Source organism: Leptodactylus fuscus, chromosome 3 (assembly GCF_031893055.1).
Source record: "Leptodactylus fuscus isolate aLepFus1 chromosome 3, aLepFus1.hap2, whole genome shotgun sequence".
Taxonomy (NCBI): Eukaryota; Metazoa; Chordata; class Amphibia; order Anura; family Leptodactylidae; genus Leptodactylus; species Leptodactylus fuscus.
Window position 1 is genome coordinate 67,540,750 of NC_134267.1, and position 23,850 is coordinate 67,564,599.

General features: G+C 40.1%; 1 protein-coding gene across 2 annotated transcripts in view; it reads right to left on the reverse strand.

Moving 5' to 3' along the window:
• Positions 1 to 23,850, reverse strand: part of TULP4 (TUB like protein 4) — a 138,750-nt gene that overhangs the window by 58,444 nt on the left and 56,456 nt on the right. The window lies entirely within an intron of this gene.

Sequence of the window (23,850 nt, forward strand, 5' to 3'; positions counted from 1 at the left end):
AATAATAATAATCTCTGTAAAATTTCATATTAAAAAGGTCTTCCGGACAGGGACACACTATGGCAGTTTTCTGGTGTGCTAGGTATTGTAGTTTAGTCCTATGTACTTGATAAGCTAAATATATAATAATAATAGGAAAGGGATTACAACGCCATTCTACTAGTGCAGCTCAATTCAGATTATTGGGAAGAGGAGGAAGAGGCTCAAAACCTCAAGTGATGAGTAAGACTAGACTTCTTTCCAACTCCAGTATGTTTTCTGAATATTCCTTGTAGTGTCTTCTGGTGAACTGCTGCTTGGGATCTGAGGTATCAGCAACGTACTGATGAACAGGTGGGGAGGGTGTTTCTGCTGCGGAAAAATACGGATTTTTAGTTTTTCCCCCATAGTGGCACTTTAAACCTTTGCCCCCGGTGTAATTTTTCGATTTTTGGTTTTGACCTTCGAAACCCCATAACTTTTTGTATTTTTTTTTTCATTCACAAAGTCGTATGATTAATGTTTGTTGCACAAATAGTTTTTCACGATAGTGTCATTTATTGTACTAGTAAGCTGGAAAAAAAAAATTCTGAATAGAATTAGAGAAAAAGTGGATTTGTGTGACTTTCTTATGGGCTTAGTTTTTACTGTGTTCACTGTGCAGCCAAAATGACATATCACCTTTATTCTGTGTTTCAGTATGATTTTGGGGATACCAGATGTATATAGTTTTATTTACAGTTTAACCCCTTCGCCAAAATCCCCCCCAATTTTTTTTTCTGAAAGTCGCCATATTCTGACGCCTGTAGCTTTTCTACATTGCTGTTTACAGGAATGCATAGGGGGTCATTTTATTCAGGGCCAGATGTCCTTTTTAGATATACCATTTGGGGGAATGTCTATTCTTTTGATCACTTTTTATTCAAATTTTGATCAAAAAAAGGTGGTTCAGCATTTTTGATTTTTTTTCTTGCTACGGTTGTTCATACAGGAAAAAACTTTTCAACTTGGGGGGGGGGGGGGTACATCGAACTACAAAGCCTGTGATCAGAGAGGACTCTGGTCACAAGTATTAGCATTGAGTTACGGCTGTAATGTACACAGACTCAGTAACCAAGAATCTATGGCGGCCGCACAGCAGATGTTATGAAGGAGATAAAATAACCAAATAAAACAACAACAACAAAAAACAACAATAGAGCATCTGGTATTCTTATACACTATGTTCACAATTGCGCTCGTGTGCCCTTTATTGTAGAGAACCAGAACAAAAGACACACTGATCACTAGAACAGCAGACACCATTAGTGCCTGATAGACCCCATTGAATATAATGGGATCCATCAGGTGTCCGTTTTTTAAAGTGAAATCGTTGTTCAAAAAAGTTGACCCTGCAGAATTTTTTATCCAGCAATTTTCAACAGTTCCTGCAACGAAGACTATAACACAGACATGATCAACCAAGGAATACTGGAAACAAATTTACATTCTCCCTTTACACTTCTTGCCTAAATCAGGAGAAGTAGACGATCCCTTGATGGATCCTAATAAAAAATAATAAAAGAAAATATGCTTAAAAGTAGTAATATTTAGGAGAACTTTTGCGTCATCATGAGGGCATTGTTGGCAATGGAGTCATGATCACAGATTTTATAGGAGCCAAATTGGTTCCTGGATGGGACTATGTCCTAAACTGATAGATATTTTGCCCTTACATTACAAATATGAAAAGAGAGATCTCAGCAATTACTAATCTATACCTCCATGTGAAATGCAACATCTGATCAAGCATGGCAGAAAAGAAATGAGATGACTTCTCATCAGCTTTTGTCATTCCCCATAGATGTGAACTGGATACGCTTTGAAGGTACAACTATTACTTTGCAGTATAAACCATTATCACTAGAAGATTACAGGCAGAAAGCCAGAAAGGTCAGGGTTTAGTTTGGCCCTCATGGGCACTACAAATGGAGTTCTCTAACAATCTGGTACTTCAACACTTCTTTTCTGTTGCTTCACATACATAGATTTTTTTTATTAGGAAATGGAAAGGGTTTTACAGAATATTTCAACTGATAAGGCATTGAAATCGGACACTATGTACGGTGCGATATATACAGACATAAATCATTAAGGTGTGTGTCGAAGATAAGAATAAAACAAATTGAGGAAATTTCTAGAAAATTTAGGCTAAACATTATTATGATACTAGGGGTTTATAGTGCAAGTTTATATACAAATCTGGTCAATATGGATCTACAGTGTTAGGAGCCTGGTTATGAATTATTGTTTAATATAAAGGAGGAAGTTTTCCGATTTGTTTTGTTTTGGTTGCTCAAAGTAAACTACCTGTTATAGTCTGAATAGTGCATTTGGTTCAATTAAATAAGACAAAGTGACAATGGATGGCGCTTCAGAAGATCCCAACAAGACACTTGATTTAAGTTCTGCATTGCCGGATATTCCCAGCATATGTGTAATGAAGACTTCACATTTTCTTATACAACTCAGTGCTGTGCTATTACGCTATATGAACGAAAGTAGTGAGATACCTGCAAATTGCATGTACAGGAACAGACATCCCATTCTACATCAATAGGCATTAATATGGAGTTGCCTACCTCCTCTTGCAGCTAAAACAGCTTCCACTGTTCTCGGAACGATTTCTACAAGACTTTGCAGTGTGTCTATGGGAATCTAAATGAGCATTGGAGAGGTCAGACTGATGTTGGACGTGAGGACCTGATATATGCTTTAGTACATCCAAAAGGTGTTTGATGCAGTGGAGGTCAGGGCTCCGTGTGGGCCAGTGAAGATTTTCACACCAAACTAACCCAAACATGCATTTATGGACTTTGCTTTGGGCTCTAGTGCCCAATCACATTGGATCAGAAAAGAGCTACCATGGGGAAACATGGTGGCTCAGTGGTTACCACTGCAGCCTTGCAGCGCTGGAGTCCTGGGTTCGAATCCCACCAGGAAGAACATCTGCAAGGAGTTTGTATGTTCTCCCCATGATTGCGTAGATTTCCTCCCATACTCCAAAGACATACTGATAGAAAAAAAAAAAGTACATTGTGAGCCCTATATGGAGGTTCACAATCTACATTAAAAAAAAAAAAAAAAAAAACTACCATAGAGTTGCCAGCATACAGTTGTCCAAAATGTCTTGGTATACTGAAATATTAACGTTTTCCTTTCACCGGAACAAAGTTACCTAGACCAACCCATGAAAAATAAACCCATAGCATTATCCCTTCTCCACCAAACTTTACAGTTGGCACAATGCAGTAAGGCAGGTAACATTCTCCTGGCATTCACTAAACCCCAATCTGTTCATCAGAGAGACCCCATCTGATACTTGCCTACCTGCTGCATGTTATCATAATGCCAATAGAGACCCATTATATGAAGATCTCAGCACACCGCTTTGTGCTGATTTTAAATGGCATGGCCTCCATCATAAAAATTTAAGATATAATAGCACATACTAATAGTTGCTGCAGATACCTCCTGTGCTTTCTAATGTAGATGCAGCTGTAACACTATATATTGTTAGATATCTGTGTAAGTACAGTCATGTGACTTGGCCTGTCCACAGACTTTATGTATAATTGGATTTTATTAAAGATAAAGGATAACAGGAAAATAAACTGTAGACACAGGCACATGGGACCAAAAGAATAGGCAGGTCTTAAAGGGATTCTATCATTGGTGTCAGTGCTTTTGAGATAAAGACATTCTAGGCTATTCTATTACTACCTTCTTTTACTTTTTTTTTTTCTTCTTTTTTTTCTTTTACTTTATGTAAATGAGCCCACCGAGCTCCCTGGGTGTTTCCCAGGGCATGCAAACACTCCCCACGTCGTACCTACAGTTAGGGCCAGAAATATTTGGACAGTGACACAAGTTTTGTTATTTTAGCTGTTTACTAAAACATGTTCAGAAATACAATTATATATATAATATGGGCTGAAAGTGCACACTCCCAGCTGCAATATGAGAGTTTCCACATCCAAATCGGAGAAAGGGTTTAGGAATCATAGCTCTGTAATGCATAGCCTCCTCTTTTTCAAAGGACCAAAAGTAATTGGACAATGGACTCTAAGGGCTGCAATTAACTCTGAAGGCGTCTCCCTCGTAAACCTGTAATCAATGAAGTAGTTAAAAGGTCTGGGGTTGATTCCAGGTGTGTGGTTTTGCATTTGGAAGCTGTTGCTGTGACCAGACAACATGCGGTCAAAGGAACTCTCAATTGAGGTGAAGCAGAACATCCTGAGGCTGAAAAAAAAGAAAAAATCCATCAGAGAGATAGCAGACATGCTTGAAGTAGCAAAATCAACAGTCGGGTACATTCTAAGAAAGAAGGAATTGACTGGTGAGCTTGGGAACTCAAAAAGGCCTGGGCGTCCACGGATGACAACAGTGGTGGATGATCGCCGCATACTTTCTTTGGTCAAGAAGAACCCATTCACAACATCAACTGAAGTCCAGAACACTCTCAGTGAAGTAGGTGTATCTGTCTCTAAGTCAACAGTAAAGAGAAGACTCCATGAAAGTAAATACAAAGGGTTCACATCTAGATGCAAACCATTCATCAATTCCAAAAATAGACAGGCCAGAGTTAAATTTGCTGAAAAACACCTCAAGAAGCCAGCTCAGTTCTGGAAAAGTATTCTATGGACAGATGAGACAAAGATCAACCTGTACCAGAATGATGGGAAGAAAAAAGTTTGGAGAAGAAAGGGAACGGCACATGATCCAAGGCACACCACATCCTCTGTAAAACATGGTGGAGGCAACGTGATGGCATGGGCATGCATGGCTTTCAATGGCACTGGGTCACTTGTGTTTATTGATGACATAACAGCAGACAAGAGTAGCCGGATGAATTCTGAAGTGTAGCGGGATATATTTTCAGCCCAGATTGAGCCAAATGCTGCCAAGTTGATCGGACGGCGCTTCATAGTACAGATGGACAATGACGCCAAGCATACAGCCAAAGCTACCCAGGAGTTCATGAGTGCAAAAAAGTGGAACATTCTGCAATGGCCAAGTCAATCACCAGATCTTAACCCAATTGAGCATGCATTTCACTTGCTCAAATCCAGACTTAAGGCGGAAAGACCCACAAACAAGCAAGACCTGAAGGCTGCGGCTGTAAAGGCCTGGCAAAGCATTAAGAAGGAGGAAACCCAGCGTTTGGTGATGTCCAAGGCTTCCAGACTTAAGGCAGTGATTGCCTCCAAAGGATTCGCAACAAAATATTGAAAATAAAAATATTTTGTTTGGGTTATGTTTATTTGTCCAATTACTTTTGAGCTCCTAAAATGTGGAGTGTTTGTAAAGAAATGTGTACAATTCCTACATTTTCTATCAGATATTTTTGTTCAACCCTTCAAATTAAACGTTACAATCTGCACTTGAATTCTGTTGTAGAGGTTTCATTTCAAAACCAATGTGGTGGCATGCAGAGCCCAACTCGCGAAAATTGTGTCACTGTCCAAATATTTCTGGCCATAACTGTATATCCACGCCCCTCCATTGCTTGTGCTCCATCTGACCTTCCTCCTCCCTGGATGTTCTTCCTGCCAGACCATGCTGCTAAATTAAAATTCTCGGGTATGCGCAGTTCCGCGTGTCTGAGCACCATTTTGGTGTAGCTTGTTATAGAACAGCATACTGGGCAGTATACGGAGTTCTATGCCGAGCTACAACAAAATGGAGCTAGGGCATGCGCAGTACCGCTCTGAACAGAGAATTCCCAAGAATTCAAATGCAGCAGCGCGAAATAAAAAGTACTTCTGTCCTTAAAATAAGATGCCTTATGCCCTCCTGTATACAGAAACAAAGTTACAGGTGTTCGCATATGGCGACTCCAGGCATTTTCTTTTTTACAAAGTTTTGGATTTTATTTAAGAGTTCGATACATAAAACTATATAAAATTTGGGATTGTACCGACCCAGAAAATATATGGTTATTACAGCATTCACTGTGCAGCCAAAATAACATGTCTGTAGGCAAGTCATACAAATACATGTTTTCTTCAATTCCACCCCATTCTGAATTTGCACACTTCTCAGTACTTTGCACACAATACTAAATAGAACCACTAAAAACTGCAATTTGTCCCACAAAAGTCAAAGAGGACTTTTCACATCACCATGATATCTCCCCACTGTCAGAAGGACGTTACTCATAGCTCAGCATCATCGCTGGGCTGTGAGGAACATCCCTCCCACCAACAGTACTCATCCATAGACTTGTAAAGGGGAGAGGGCTGTTCCTCACACCTCAACATCATCGCCGAGCTGTAAGAAATGTCCCCTCTGACTGTACAAGGCTAAGAGTAATGTCAGGTGGAGAGTTCCTCACAGCGAAGATGCTAGGCTGTGAGGAACAAGAAGAAAAGAAACAAGGCGCCGAGCCGACCCTAGTGTAGTAGATTAGGAAGACAACAAAGGTCTAAAGCAAGCAGATAATGGCCGCTCACCTTAAAGGGTTGTGTTGCACACAACAACCTAAAAGCATAAACAGATGTGGAGATTGGAAAGGCGGCAGCTGAAAAATTCGTCACAGGGATGTGGAGACGACAACAGGCTAGGACCAAACTCTTCAGAAGAGCAGACAAGAAGCAGCGCTCACCCAAATGAAAAACGATAAGTTTATTTAGCACGACGCATTTCGGGCTCCTTAGGCCCTTTCTCAAGTGCAACAAAATCACCTTTAAAATGAGTACAACATAAATTCATAAATAAATAAATAGATGAATAAATAAATAACAATAAATATGATTAAAAAACTAATAATAAAATAGATAAAAATGAGTCGATTACATTGATTGATCTAATCCTGAAGGTATCTGTAGGTAGGCTGTGAGGAACGCCTTTCTGATAGTGGGGATATAAACTAACGGCACGGATATCTCCACCACCGGAGCACATACCATGAAAGCTGCACTGTCAGCTTTATAGGACATGAAAGGTTCTCCTTAAGCTGTCATTTAGATGTTTGAAAGGAAAAAAAAAAAAAAAAAAAATTAAAAAAAAGTTATGGCCTTTGGAGAAAAAAGTGGCCTAAAGTGGGAGGGGTTAAACCCACATCTAAGTAGAGATTGTGCTTGAACCAAATTCTCACTTTGAGAAACATGGATCTAACTTTCTGGATACACATAGAATCAATTCTTCTAGGAATTCCTAATACAGAGATAGTGCCACTTTCTCTTTGGGACTGTATAGACCTAATACAGAGATACCTTGATGACTATTTCATACAGGACAGAACTAGAATAATGGCCCATTCACATCTGTGCGGAAGTCTCTGTCGCAGTGTCCGCCAAAGGACTTTTTCCTCCACCGGTTTCAGTTAAAAAATGACGAATACCCAACAAACCTCATTATAGTACATGGGACCTACTGCTGTATTAGCATTCCGCCCCTCCGTTGTTTGGGGAAACCTAGTATCAGGCAATTTCCAGTCAATAGAAAAAGGGTTCAAAGTTTGCACTTGTTGTAATGTGTGCAATTATAAGACAGAAAGGGGCTGACATGTGGATCTTAATTATTCGGAACAGAAATGGCTAATTAAGGTTCAGAGACTTTCACATCTACTGCAATGTACTTTAGCACGTGAGACAAATTGATTTTCCATGGAAGCATATACTGATGGAAGGACTCTGGCAATGACATCAACACTATTATGTGTGTGAAATGCATCCTACGTTGCTATAATGTTCCTCTCTTCCCCATTTGTTCAGATGATCTTCTCAGAGGTTTCATGAATGCCTAGTGCCTTTATCACATTTCTCTTGTGAGTACATTTCTCTGTTCTTCACTGTGAACAGCGTCCTAATTATCCGTCCACCAAGAGGGAACACCAGACACTGATTAACAGCATTAGATCCTGCCCTGTCTAACAGCACTTTATGTAGGTCTGCAATCTTCTAGCAGTGGGGGCCAAAGAGTTCTACTATACAGCAATGACACACAGCCCTGTACCGAGAGCTTGTGTGACAATGCATCAATATCATTGCCAATCCATCCCCTAGAATTGAAAAGTACAAGATTAGAGCATTATACTCCCTACTAATTCAAAGTATCATCCCATGTATAGACTCAACAGGTAAATGACACTGCAATAAATGCAGAACATTATTCTATTACATCCATTTTCTTAATATAATACTGCATAAGCAGACCTTTACTGGAAAATTTTAGGGGCATTAACTCTTTCCCTGCTACAGGTTTTATCCATTTTACACTACTGGTAGCCAAGACAATTTTCACAGTTTTGAGGTGTACAACTATACCCAAGTTACTGTCGTGACTTTAAAAATGGTGGCCATTCAGGAGCTGAAAGGCCACCATAATCTCCTTGTCCCTCAAAACAATACCCAAACTGATCATGGGCATTTATACTACTAATGCATCAGCATTGCAGTGTATTGCATTAGTGATTACACCCCTTGGGATCTGCCAGTAGGAAATTTGGTATAAGACTAATGACAGTACATTGTAGGACTGCTTCTACCTTCTCCGAAGATGCCTTTCTTAGTCTGCATTGCAGCTCCATTTTCATGAAAATCAGAATATTCTTATGAAAATTATCTGAAAAGGGCTTTAGGGCAATTTCGTCTGCTGGAGCTTCACTCTCTGGTCTAGACAATCTCCCCTGACTGCTGTCCTGCTTATTCCCCATTGCTTGAATGACATCTTCCACATTGTCACACTGTCTGTAGTTAGGGGAGGTTACCTAGAGTGGAAAGCACAGCCCTGGTAGAAGAAGAAACAATGTGATAGGGAAGCTCTCTAAGAGTACGCTGACAATATGTTGATATACCTTGTGGATACGAGAAGCTCACCAAAGGTACTACTACATATGGTCAAAGAAAATGGTTAAAACTCGGAATTGAGAATCATTTAGGGGAAATCGGTGCTGTGTCCTATAGTGGTCTACTCAAAATATTTGTATTGTTTCTCACCTTCAGTTGATGGAACATATTACCTATTTAGGTAGCTCATGAAAATTTAATACTTTTCCTAAATATATTGCTTTAGAAATGCTGCTTTGTTTGCCTGCTGTGTGAACTTATTCCTCCTATTATTTACACAGTGTTGCTATAACCACGGACCTGTAGAACAAGTAACATCACTCACTCACTGCTCTTGCTGGCAGGACAATTAGTTCAGCTAATTGCAGTTTACTGATAAAGCAGAGTCCGTTATCTCTCTATGCAAAAACACAGATAACATAGATAGTCCATTCTTTCCAAGCATATGCATATTATCTGATTTGCATAAGTATTGTGGTCCTTCACAGGAAGGAAGGGGGGGGGGGAGAAATACAGGAAGTGAGAAGAAGAGACAGCAGGCAGACTGCGGAAACCAAGATGGGAAAACCCCTTTAATTGATAGCGATGTCACCATATTTGAATATGTGTCTTCTAAAGTAAAAGCATGAACAGGACTCCCAATCTCCCTTGTGGGTCATATTTACAATGGTTTTACTAGGGATAGGCTCTGTAACTGTGCTCTAGGTGCTTGATCCAGTGTGTTCTAATATAGGGTCTTCCTGTTCTGTAACTGTGCTCCCCAATTTGTTCCTTTGCTATGCAGGATAGTGGGTTAGAGCAAACTGCAATAACCCAGCCATGGTGTTGGAGGAGGCTCTTCTTAGTACATACAAGGCTTTTAGAAATCGAGTTTATAGGCAAGGATCCTTCCCTACAAAAACTATACTTTGAACAGGGCTGAAGTTGTGGCTATGTGGAACAATCTGGTACTTCTGCGGGGTGATGGAGGTGAAAGTGAGGTGGGGTTTGCATATTTGCTTCTTCAGAATTATCTAATTTACATGATTGACTTTTGGTCCAGAAAAGGGAAGAAATATCTCACTCAACTTTGAGGATGGAGTTCTTGACACATTTATGCTCATCTACAACGAGACTTCTGCTTTCCCCATATTGATAATTTTTGGTACCTCAAACTCCCATATGTTTGCATGGAGCAATTTGGTATGAAGCAGGCACACCTGGAATCATTGGAAACATCTCCAGAAAACTCCGTTAGACAAATCTTTTACTCACTGGTAAAGAAACATTCCAGGATTGAATAGCCATCATAGAAAGGAATTTTTGTCCTCTTGGAGATCCGCTGATACAAATCAAATGGCTGCACAGAGTATATTATACCCCTGCTGGACTAGTGGAGATGTACAATCTGACTAGTGATGACTAGCGAAGAGATCATAGATGCAACTTTTACCACATGGTATGGGAGTGCAAGGTTATCCAATCATTCTGGTGGGTGCTTCATGAGTTTCTAAATAGTACATTTGTTCTCCCAGGAGTATGTGTGCTGGAGGTTAGTCTTTAAGGTCTGATTAAAAACATTATACCCAATAAAAATGGCAAGTAGCTTTACCAGTCACATCTATATTACTCCAGGAACACTATGCTGTTAAATTGGAAGCTCCCCTAATGGACACAATTGATTTATTGATTCTGATCCCCCTAAATATAAACTGGCTTGGATCAATGCACAGGCAGCTATTTCCCAATTAATGTCTTAGATTTTTTCCAGCCAATGAGGTGCACAAGGGTGGATGTGAATGCATGTTAGTCATAAAACAGTTTTCCACAAACTAAGGGAATAACTATGGCAACCCTATCTACTGGATATACATTGGTTATTCTACTGCCACGGCTCTTATGCTGTCCACCTATTGTTTTTCTGCTTTGTATTATTCTTTGTTCAGTCTCTTTTTTTCTGCCCCCAAAGTGGTCGCACTGTTTCTTGTGTATTCTGAATGACTGTTTTACATAAAAAAATGCAAAAATAGATAAAAAGTAAAATAAGGAAGCAAAAGTTCAATGAAAAACACTGTAGAAAAAAAATGTATAAAATATGCCAAGCAAAACAGTTTTAGAAATAAAAGGGAAAAAAAAACATAATAGACCTAGTAACTTAGAGACCTTATTTCAAGGGATTCCACCATTAAAACACTTTTTTTTCTGGTTGACACGTAGGAATAGCCTTAAAAAAGGCTATTCTTCCCCTACCTTTAGATGTCTTCTCCGTAGAAAACCCGGTTTTCACCAGTATGCAAATGAGTCCTCTTCACATGTCTTCTTCTGGCGCAGGCAGTGAAACTTGTAGGCCTCAGGCATAGCCGACTGCGCATGCCCTCAGGACACAAGAAAATGACTGCTTACTTACTGTGTAAGCGGCCATTTTTCTTGTGGCCGCCGGCATGCGCAGTCGGCTCTGCCCAAGGCCTACACCACCTGTGCCGGAAGAAGACGTTCCTGAAGAAGATGAAGGCATCGCTGGAGAGTTCTCTCGCAGCATTGGGGATGCCCCCAGTGCTGACGGAGTGCTGGGGCCTGCCACCAGTGCTGCGAGAGAACTCATTTGCATACCGGCGAAAACCGAGATTTCAACCAAACGGCGGCATGGAGAAGACATCTAAAGGTAGGAGAAGAATTGCCTTTCTTAAGGCTACTCCTACGTGTCCATCCGAAAAAAAAAAGTGTTTTAATGGTAGAATCCCTTTAATATACAGAAACATTTATGCAAGTTTGCAACAAACAGAGAATGCAAGCAAAAAGTGAACAAAAATTCAAATTTGCAACTAAATTGTATATTAAAACAAGCCCTTTTTGAAAACAAAATGTACCTTCCAAAAAACGTTAATATGTGAGTAGTTCATACTTGGCACGTGTCTATATTTACAGGTAAAGGTGGTAACAACAGAATCACAAAAAACAGAATCACAAAAATGCATCAACCAATTTTTGCAAGCAAATTAGATTGGGGCTTATGTAAAAATATAATTTTAAATCCCCGTATTGTTCATATGAGGTGATAGTCATTATTGCTAATATAGTAGCTTGTAATGAATATTGCTACAGAGGCAGTCAACAGATTTTACGCTATAAAAGACCAGGTATGGACAAGATACAGGCAGTGCAATCTGCACATTGGTAAACATCTGGATCACAGCTTCAGTACAGCATTATATTACCCCTCTATGTGACAATCAGATAGGCAAAGTACAATATACTCTTATCTCTATCAAATGATATCATTGATCATAATAGCACTTGTAGATCTAAAACAATTAGCAGTTAACGCTGTATCTCCTTTCATTAATTAAATAATTATTATTATGTTATTATATTATGGTGTGATAATACTCATCTTTAAGTTAAGTTGTTTTAGAAAAATCTGTTTGCCCACACGCGGGTGGAATAGAAATCTTCAGTTTTTGATTTTTTTTATATTACAGAATCAAGTCGCACTACATGGTTCAAATAGCATTTACACAGAAACAATTGTAGAAAAATACATAAAATCTTCCCTCTATAGTAAACTAATGGGGAAAATAATAAAATTTTCTGTCTGTGTAGCTTTTATGGTCACAGCTTTTTTGGTGGATATATCAATTATCTTAATGACTTGTGCATTTCTCCGACATAGAAGAAGAATGGATTCGACATTGATATGACATTTTTATTTAGATCATTGTCATCTTGAAGCTAAATCTACAACCAAATAAGTTTCGCTTAAATTATTTCCCAAAGACATTAATAAAAGACGACAAGTCTCGAAATCTAGGCCTTCAATGAAGCATAGCTGCAATACGTACTTCTACTTTGTCTTCTATTTTATAGAAATATAAATGATAAAACAGCTACTTTGGCTGTGAACAGTCTATACTGTATACAGTATTTAGTATATGGGAGGCACTGGGTCCCCGTATCCTATTAATATTATAAATGTGAAAGTTTGTGAGTTTGTGGGTTTGTGTGTTTGGATGTTTGCTAGTTCGGATGTTTGTTCCTCAATCACGGAAAAAACGCTCGACCGATTCGGCTGAAATTTTCCACAAACATAGTTAATACACCCGATTAAACAATAGGCTACTTTTCGTCACAATAGCGCACATACGTTTGTGCCAGGACCCCCACAAAACCCAAACTCACACCACCATGTCTGCAATCTCACACACTTTGGACCATAGCAAGCCACAAAATTCATATTGCCCTCTACAGCCTCGCCCCTAACCCCACACAATCTCATATACATATACTTTACCACTTTGCCCCTCACGATACTCCAGGAGGCTCTCTTTAACGCTCCGGAGCAGCCATGTTTGCCGACCCCCACCGCTCTGACAATCCGCGACACCCCCCACCCATGTCAATACCCCTAGGCGGTCTAAAAAAATGCAAAAAATTTTTTTTAAAAAAAAAGTAAAAAAAATATAAAAAAAAAAATAAAAAGGATTAAAAATTCAAATCACCCCCTTTTCTCTAGAACACATATAAAAGTACTTAAAAACTGTGAAACACATACATATTAGGTATCCCCACGTCCGAAATCGCCCGCTCTACAAAGCTATACAAATATTTTTCCTGTTCGGTAAACGCTGTAGCGGGAAAAATGGTCAAAAGTGCCAAACCGCTGTTTTTTCACTGTTTTGATTCTGATAAAAATTTGAATAAAAAGTGATCAAAGCAATAACATTTCCCGAAAATGGTAGAACTACAAAGTACACCCGGTCACGCAAAAAAAGACGCCCTATACATCCCCGTACACTCACGTATAAAAAAGTTACGGCTGTCGGAATATGGCGACTTTTCAAAAAATAAATTTTAAACACAGTTTTGGATTTTTTTTAAGGGGTCAAAATGTAAATAAAACCATATAAATTTGGTATCTCCAGAATCGTAATGAAACACAGAATACAGGGGACATGTCATTTTGGTTGCACAGTGAACGCCGTAAAACCAAAGCCCGTAAGAAAGTCGCAGAAATGCATTTTTTCTTCAAATCCACCCCATTCTGAATTTTTTCCCTGCTTCCCAGTACATTATATAGAATAATTAATGGCGGCATCATGAAGAAAAATTTGTCCCAGGAAAAATTAAGACCTCATATGGCTCTGGGAGCGGAGAAATAAAAAAGTTATGGGGTTTAGAGGGAGGGGAGTCAAAAACGAAAATCAAAAAATGCCATCGGCGGGCACTTGAAATACTTCTGTCCCAAAGTCACTATGTAAAGTTTCTCACAACACCGTATAGCAGCTCAAATACAAATTAACTTCAACACAAAAGTCTCACGTATTCTCTGAATTACAGCAAAAACAAGATACAAAGTTACATTTCATATCCCATACCTTATACACAGTACGTAAACCTTACCCACGCCTGTATCTACCCACTTCTACAATCACCGCAGACGAAGTCGCGGGTACCAGCTATATTAAATAAAGGAAATCTAATCTCAAAGCTGGTATGCAACCTTGTGCACAAGATCTCATAGTGTGACTGTTTCTAGTCTATAGCTATTTCATTGAAAGGCAGATATCAAACTTTCTCTTATACATCTGCAGGAAGAAAAATATTAAAAAAGTACTCAGTGATGCAATCTAGTACAAGAAGGAATATTGTCTCTAAACAGGGATACTCAACTACTTTTTGTAAATAGTGGCTCTAACCCTCAGTGACTTATTTCTGCCACTACACAACAGATCTGCTTTCTGCTGCACTCTCTATGTATCAGCTTCTGAGAACAGCTACCAGCTGGGGGTAATAGTATAACTCCCAACTATCACGGATTTTGCGGGACATTCCCAGAATCCAGCCTGTCCAACAGTCCCGGTCGTCGGGAGGTATGTCCCGGTTTCAACTCATCTGCGTCCATAGATGGGGAAAGGGGGGGGGGGACATGAAACTGGGGGCAGAGATGGTGGGAGACATGAAATTGGGGGCAGAGATGGGGGGACAGGAAACTGAGGGCAGAGGTGGGGGGACATGAAACTAGGTGCAGAGATGGAAAGGGGACATGAAACTGGGGCAGATGAAGGGGGTATATGAAACTGGGGTAGAGATGGAGGGGCGACATATAATTTACGGGTGACTGTAAAAGGATTATACTGTGTGGGGGCACATGAAAAAATTAATGAGAATGGGTGGAGCTAACAAGTGGGTAGAGCTAAATTTACCACGGCGCGCTATGTGCACCACACATTTTGTCCCTCTTTCTGTTCTTTGAAAGTTGGGAGGTATGGTATTGGGTGTACAGCTTATCAATATATACATTAAATACTTGTTGCCAGGCTTGCCCTCAGATTAAAACTGGACTTACAGAGCCAACATGCAAGAGAAATGCTGGAGCAACCTCTGTCACCTCATTTTCAGGATCACCAAACAGAACATTATAATATATGCTGCAAGTATTCTTTTGGGTAGATGGGAAGGCAATCTTTATAAATCAATCATTATAATCATTAGAGATGAGCGAACACTAAAATGTTCGAGGTTCGAAATTCGATTCGAACAGCCGCTCACTGTTCGAGTGTTCGAATGGGTTTCGAACCCCATTATAGTCTATGGGGAACATATACTCGTTAAGGGGGAAACCCAAATCCGTGTCTGGTGGGTCACCAAGTCCACTATGACACCACAGGAAATGATACCAACACCCTGGAATGACACTGGGACAGCAGGGGAAGCATGTCTGGGGGCATAAAAGTCACTTTATTTCATGGAAATCCCTGTCAGTTTGCGATGCAGAGACTTAGCAGTGCTGAGCCAGTTCTGCTCAACTACACATCTGATGCACACTCGGCACTGCTACATCAGATGTAGCAATCTGATGTAGCAGAGCCGAGGGTGCACTAGAACCCCTGTGCAAACTCAGTTCACGCTAATAGAATGCATTGGCCAGCGCTGATTGGCCAGAGTACGGAACTCGACCAATCAGCGCTGGCTCTGCTGGAGGAGGCGGAGTCTAAGATCGCTCCACACCAGTCTCCATTCTGGTCCGACCTTAGACTCCGCCTCCTCCAGCAGAGCCAGCGCTGATTGGCCGAATTCTGTACTCTGGCCAATCAGTGCTGGCCAATGCATTCTATTGGCGTGATGAAGCAGTGCTGAATGTGTGTGTTTAGCTCAACTACGCCGGTGGAGTAGTTGAGCTAAGCACACAGATTCAGCTCTGCTTCAATCAGCGCTGGCCAATGCATTCTATTAGCTTGATGAAGCAGAGTGTGCACAAGGGTTCAAGCGCACCCTCGGCTCTGATGTAGCAGAGCCGAGGCTGCACAAGGGTTCAAGCGCACCCTCGGCTCTGATGTAGCAGAGCCGAGGCTGCACAAGGGTTCAAGCGCACCCTCGGCTCTGATGTAGCAGAGCCGAGGGTGCACTTGAACCCTTGTGCACCCTCGGCTCTGCTACATCAGAGCCGAGGGTGCGCTTGAACCCTTATGCACACTCTGCTTCATCAAGCTAATAGAATGCATTGGCCAGCGCTGATTGGCCAAAGTACGGAATTCGGCCAATCAGCGCTGGCCAATGCATCCCTATGGGAAAAAGTTTCTCACAAAAATCACAATTACACACCCGATAGAGCCCCAAAAAGTTATTTTTAATAACATTCCCCCCTAAATAAAGGTTATCCCTAGCTATCCCTGCCTGTACAGCTATCCCTGTCTCATAGTCACAAAGTTCACATTCTCATATGACCCGGATTTGAAATCCACTATTCGTCTAAAATGGAGGTCACCTGATTTCGGCAGCCAATGACTTTTTCCAATTTTTTTCAATGCCCCCGGTGTCGTAGTTCCTGTCCCACCTCCCCTGCGCTGTTATTGGAGCAAAAAAGGCGCCAGGGAAGGTGGGAGGGGAATCGAGTAATGGCGCACTTTACCATGCGGTGTTCGATTCGATTCGAACATGGCGAACACCCTGATATCCGATCGAACATGTGTTCGATAGAACACGGTTCGCTCATCTCTAATAATCATTATTAATCACTTAATTATTATTAATGATTATATTGTATCAAAAGAACTGAGTAATAAGACAGGATGAGGAGAAGAGTTACTATTATTTAGAACGTCATCATATAGTTTAACTCCTATTTACAGACTAAACTATAAGTGACTATAAGAGGGCTCCATCGCTTTTCCAGCAGAAGCAAAATCACCTATACTCTGCAGAAACAGCCAGTGGTATCAGGACAGCAGCTGTATAGGATGATATGGGCTAGCACCATAGTAACACGGCTTCTTTTACATGTCCACAGTGTACCATCACTATGGTTACTCAAGGAACATACACCAGGGCCTATCTGGAAGAAAGAAGACCAGAAAAACAATGCAGAGGGAGATGAACTGAAATACTGCAGAAAAAGAAAAAAAAAAAAGAAAGAGAGAGAGATGTACTTACTAGACGAAAAACAGAAATTAAGAATAGACTTAGACTATGTAGCAGGCTGCTTTCAGACAAACAAACAATTCGTTTTGAAGGCTTAAGAAAAAAAAAAACAACAACCCCCCACACACACACCGACACGTGTGTGCCCCCCCCTCCCCCACCCCACACTGTGACTCTAAGGCCTGAAATAGCAAAAAAGCTGCTTTTTTTAATTGCAGATTTTGTTGTGTTTTTTTTTTTTTTTTTTTTTTTACTCAAAGCCAGGTGTGGCTTGGGCAGAAGGTAGAAGTATAAGTGTTCCCTTTGCATTTCCTTTTGCAGCCACCTTGTGCTTTCTGTCTATTTCACAAACAGCACTCTGATAACCACGACTGCCAAATGTTGATTGTAAAACAGAGGTATTTGTGACAATATCATACGGTAAGGGTAAGTTCACATGACAGAAACCTTTTCCGTCGTATGGCTTTTTCACGCAGCTAGCCGCAATGAGATGCCGATGCAGTCGCTACATCCCGCTCCTGATCGGCCCAGATGAATGGGCCTAATCAGTAGAGTATCTCGAACCGCGGAATCCACGTGAAGATAGGGCATGTTGCATTTTTTTCCGCTAGCTTTATATATATATATATATATATATATATATATATATATATATATATATATATATATATATACACATATACACAGTGGGGCAAAAAAGTATTTAGTCAGTCACCAATAGTGCAAGTTCCACCACTTAAAAAGATGAGAGGCGTCTGTAATTTACATCATAGGTAGACCTCAACTATGAGAGACAAAATGAGAAAACAAATCCAGAAAATCACATTGTCTGATTTTGTAAGAATTTATTTGCTAATTATGGTGGAAAATAAGTATTTGGTCACCTACAAGCAATCAAGATTTCTGGCTCTCACAGACCGGTAACTTCTTCTTTAAGAGTCGCCTCTTTCCTCCACTCATTACCTGTAGTAATGGCACCTGTTTAAACTTGTTATCAGTATAAAAAGACACCTGTGCACACCCTCAAACAGTCAGACTCCAAACTCCACTATGGGGAAGACCAAAGAGCTGTCAAAGGACACCAGAAACAAAATTGTAGCCCTGCACCAGGCTGGGAAGACTGAATCTGCAATAGGCAACCAGCTTGGATTGAAGAAATCCACTGTGGGAGCAATAATTAGAAAATGGAAGACATACAAGACCACTGATAATCTCCCTCGATCTGGGGCTCCACGCAAAATCTCACCCCGTGGGGTCAAAATGATCACAAGAACGGTGAGCAAAAATCCCAGAACAACGCGGGGGGACCTAGTGAATGAACTGCAGAGAGCTGGGACCAATGTAACAAAGCCTACCATCAGTAACACACTACGCCGCCAGGGACTCAGATCCTGCAGTGCCAGACGTGTCCCACTGCTTAAGCCAGTACATGTCCGGGCCCGTCTGAAGTTTGCAAGAGAGCATTTGGATGATCCAGAAGAGTATTGGGAGAATGTCCTATGGTCTGATGAAACCAAACTGGAACTGTTTGGTAGAAACACAACTTTACGTGTTTGGAGGAAAAAGAATACTGAGTTGCATCCATCAAACACCATACCTACTATAAAGCATGGGGGTGGAAACATCATGCTTTGGGGCTGTTTCTCTGCAAAGGGGCCAGGACGACTGATCCGGGTACATGAAAGAATGAATGGGGCCATGTATCGTGAGATTTTGAGTGCAAACCTCCTTCCATCAGCAAGGGCATTGAAGATGAAACGTGGCTGGGTCTTTCAACATGACAATGATCCAAAGCACACCGCCAGGGCAACGAAGGAGTGGCTTTGTAAGAAGCATTTCAAGGTCCTGGAGTGGCCTAGCCAGTCTCCAGATCTCAACCCTATAGAAAACCTTTGGAGGGAGTTGAAAGTCTGTGTTGCCAAGCGACAGCCCCAAAACATCACTGCTCTAGAGGAGATCTGCATGGAGGAATGGGCCAACATACCAACAACAGTGTGTGCCAACCTTGTGAAGACTTACAGAAAACGTTTGACCTCTGTCATTGCCAACAAAGGATATATAACAAAGTATTGAGATGAAATTTTGTTACTGACCAAATACTTACTTTCCATCATAATTTGCAAATAAATTCTTACAAAATCAGACAATGTGATTTTCTGGATTTGTTTTCTCATTTTGTCTCTCATAGTTGAGGACTACCTATGATGTAAATTAGACGCCTCTCATCTTTTTAAGTGGTGGAACTTGCACTATTGGTGACTGACTAAATACTTTTTTGCCCCACTGTGTATATATATATATATATATATATATATATATATATATATATATATATATATACACACACATATATACACACACACACACACACACACACATATATGAAACTGGACCCACAGGTGGATAGGGTCTGCTGTGTACATTGCCTCTGCCGTTTTTAAGCACTGTACCTCAGGTCACATCAGAACCAGAATCTTGGCTCCTCTCCCTTTTTCACAAGTACCTGTACTATGAGGGCTAGCTACAGTCTGCCAGTCCCCATAGCAGAAGTGAACCTGTGAGCATGGGAGAGAAGAGCTGAGGAGCAATGACTCAGGGGTGCTTGATGGTTCTCATCACTTTAGAAATAGAAACATTTGACTTCTTGCCATAGGAACATAAGAATTCAGCTTTCAATTTTTAAACTGTTCGGTTTAAAGTAAACAATATAATAATAATATTATTGATGATAATAATAATAATAATAATTTACACATATTGTGACAGACAAGGGGAAGAGTGGTAGAAGGAGTATACATTTCTCTTAAGTTCCGGTCATATACGTTTTAAAAGCAGCTGGGAAAGCTTGTAGCAGAAAAGCTGTGTTCCTTGATGGAGAATTCTACCAAAATCCTGGTAAAAGGTCTGGCTTCTGAAGTAGAGAGAGTTGGGTGTGTCTCTACTCCACTCAGCCACTTCAGGTTTTGGGATGAGTTGGGTTGATTCATTGCAATACTGAGGTATGTATATAAGAGCAGACAGCACTCTCATAATTGATCTCTGGTCCCGGGGAAAGCAAATGTGACTAAGGGTTGGTTCACATTTGCATTGGTATTCAGTTCGGGGGAGTCCGCATGGGGACCCCCCGAATGGAATACCAAACGCAATTGCAAGCGCCGTGCAGTAAAAGCACACGGACCCCATAGACTATAATAGGGTCCATGTGCTTGCCACGCGCTGCCTGCACAAATCATGCGGACAGGAAAGTAGTTTGTGAACTACTTTCTTGTCCGCATGTTCTGTGCGGAGATCTGGCGGCAAGCACATGGGCCCTATTATAGTCTATGGGGTCCGTGTGCTTTTACTGCGCAGCGCTTGCTATTATATATATATATATATATATATATATATATATATATATATATATATATATATATATACACACAGTATATATATATATATATATATATATATATATATATATATATATATATATATATATATATATATATATATATATATACACATACATACACACACACAAACATGTACACCAACTTTCCAGTACATACACCAATTTCTAACCGTAGTAATCAACAGCAATAAAATTTGTAATAACAAATGTGAAAATAAAATCTGTTTGCTAAGAAAACAAACTAAGTAACATTTGGTTTATGTTAATGAAGAATGGTTTTTCTCCAACAATCAATAAGAAGAGGAAGGTAACAGGATAAAAATAACATTGGGTGGGTTGTGGAGCACAATGTACAATGACGCAGGCAACCACTGCACTTGTTCTCTTTAGTTATTACAGATGGTATATTTATCAAATCCCCAATGTCTAATGAAACCACTAACCCAACTATAGGCTATAGAATGTGCTCTTGTATGGGACTCAAATCTATAACTATTAGCTGTACTAGGTCATATAAGTATAGACAGTCTCTATCAAACTAACTATTTATACATTATTGTACAGCAAACATAAAATCAAGCTTCATATTAGAACACTGTTTATATACTGGAAGATTTAATAAAAATAAACCCCTTAATATATTTTTGGAATTGCAATAATAGCTAAAGCTAAAAATAACCTAGGTCTCAAGGGTAGTGTTTCTCCTTGCAATACTGACAGCTGGTATAGGGAGTCTTACAGCCCAGTCAATGCTCCCTAGGCAAAAATTGCACAAATAAGCAGTCCTGGTAGAAGAAATCTGTGTCTCTAGTGCCACCTTTTGGAGGGGGATAGCTAATAAGGGAATGTCCAACACATTAACAGACCATGTTAATCACAGGGAAGAAGTGTAGTTTGTCCTGGGCCAGGGAGACCAGGTCTTCAGGAATGAGTTATGATTTCTGTTGGCCCAAGTAGACAGTGCCTCAAATCTCATAACCTGGTTCACCTTGGCTATCCAGTCTTAGATGGAAAGAGTGGCTTGTTGAAGCCAGAATCTTGGAATAAGTAGTTTTGCAGCCTCCAGAAGTAGAGTAACTAGGTCAGTTCTTGGAGGTCAGAAACTCTGTGTGGGGCATGACAGAATTACTGCTTCAGGAGAGAACACTATGTGGCGACCAACCACTTTCTGATTGTGGTCCTGAATCTGACTCCAGTAGGGCTGGACTTTCTCACAGAGCCACCAGATATGGAACAAAGAACCCTTGTGCTTCTGGCACTGCCAACAACGACTTGAGGTTGCTAAATTATGAGTGTGTAACCATTCCAACTATCTGTGCCACTGAGCTAGAATCTTATAGTGAGCGTCCTAGAGTTGAACACAAGAAGAAAACCATGGGAACTTAAGATAAATCTGCTATTTTCTTCTGACAATTTTAGATCTAGTTCTGTCTACCAAGGCTTCCACCAATGTAACACTTTACCCCTATCGAGTATTTTTTTGTTGTTGGGCTGGAATACCTTTTCAAGACTAGCTGCATTTTGCAAACAATCAATCAAAACTAGTAATCAATCCAAAATGTGTAATTATGGAGAGAAATGAGCTTATAGACACAACAAGGTCGGATATGTCACGACAATCAAAAGGGAAATACTAATAAAAATGCCAGAAACATGAACATTATAATCTGCAACTCTGAGGGGCACTGCCTGATATTTAAATAGTTAGCAAATAAGAAGTTCTGCTAGAGGTGTGGTTATGGCACCATATCTAGGCCGATCACCCAAGTTTCCTGGTTTACAAGGAGAACTAGCTTGTCTCGGTAAAAACAGAACTTGGAATATGTCATATTCTGCACATTTTCTAGTGTAAATAAAATGTGTTATGACCATTGTGATTTACAGAGAACATGAAGCCAATGCAAGATACTTGGCAGAATATATATAGAAGCAGGTTAACCATTGTACAGAATAATACAAAAGCCCTAGCTGAAACACCCATGTCAATGCATACTGGCGCAGTCATTATAAAAATGGATGACAGCACAATGACATAATTTTGTTTTGATCTAAGAGGGTTTGTTGATGAAAACGCATAAAAAAATAAATAAATAAATAAAATAAGTTCCCTGGCACATCAGCCGGGACCATAAACAAGCAGCAGTCTCCCTTCAATGTGTCTCATGCTAGTTCTGATTGCAGTTTCATTTATTCTTGCTGCAGGGACCTGTCAGTATAAAACTGTAGTTCAGTCTCATGGCGGATTTGTCCTCGGCTTTTTTCCTTCTGGAACAGTACATCATTAGGAGTCTTAAGCAGACTAATACTTGAAAGGTACAAACATGCTCATTTTGTGGATAGAAAATGTGAATTCACAATCTTCTTGGGATATTTTACTAGCAATGCTGTTTGCTTTACAGAAATCACAGGCATGGAGAATATCACTTAATGGAATAAAATGTGTCATTTAAAGTTATTTCTGTAGGGCTGCCATCTGATGCACCTAAAACCTTACCCAGGGAGAACCAAGGGGGCCAGCTTTAGAAGAAAAAAAAAAAAAAGCATTGAATATGAATAACATTACATTTGGAACTGCTAACATGGAAATCTTCAATAGTTCTCCATTAATTGTTATTTGGGGAAATATGGGTCTCTGAGATATGTGTGGAGGGGAACAAAGTTCAATGGCCCTTTTCCAAACCCCTTAATGATCTGCGCAATACACATATACAGAGTAGAACGAGCGTCAGTAACGTAATTTACAGCTGAGACTTGGATACAACACCAACTTAATCCCTTAGATGCGCTTTTGTTAAATAAATAGATTATTTCATTAAAGAAAAACAATCATATGCATTGGAGTAGCTACCATGGAGGGTGGGTGGGTAATTGCTATGGGTTCTGTTAAGGGACAGGGCCTGCATGCCCTCCTCACAACACTTTCATGTATTTAATGTCTAGCAGTTGTATTTACTGAATTTACTAAGATCTATGACACAGGCTACATGGTATGCACCCTACTCTACCAAGAGATTGTAAAAGAGACCTATTAATGATTAAAGGGGCTCTATCATTGGGAAAAGTCATTTTTAGCTAAGCACATACTTGCATAACCTTTAGAAAGGCGATTTCACACGTACCTTTTGTATGTACAGTAAATTGCCTCAGTAGTTTTTGAATAAGTCCATTTTTATCCATATGCTAATTAGCCTTCTCCATGCACTCCGGAAGTGTCCCTGTGCACCCTCTCTGCTATTCTCTATGTGTATGAAA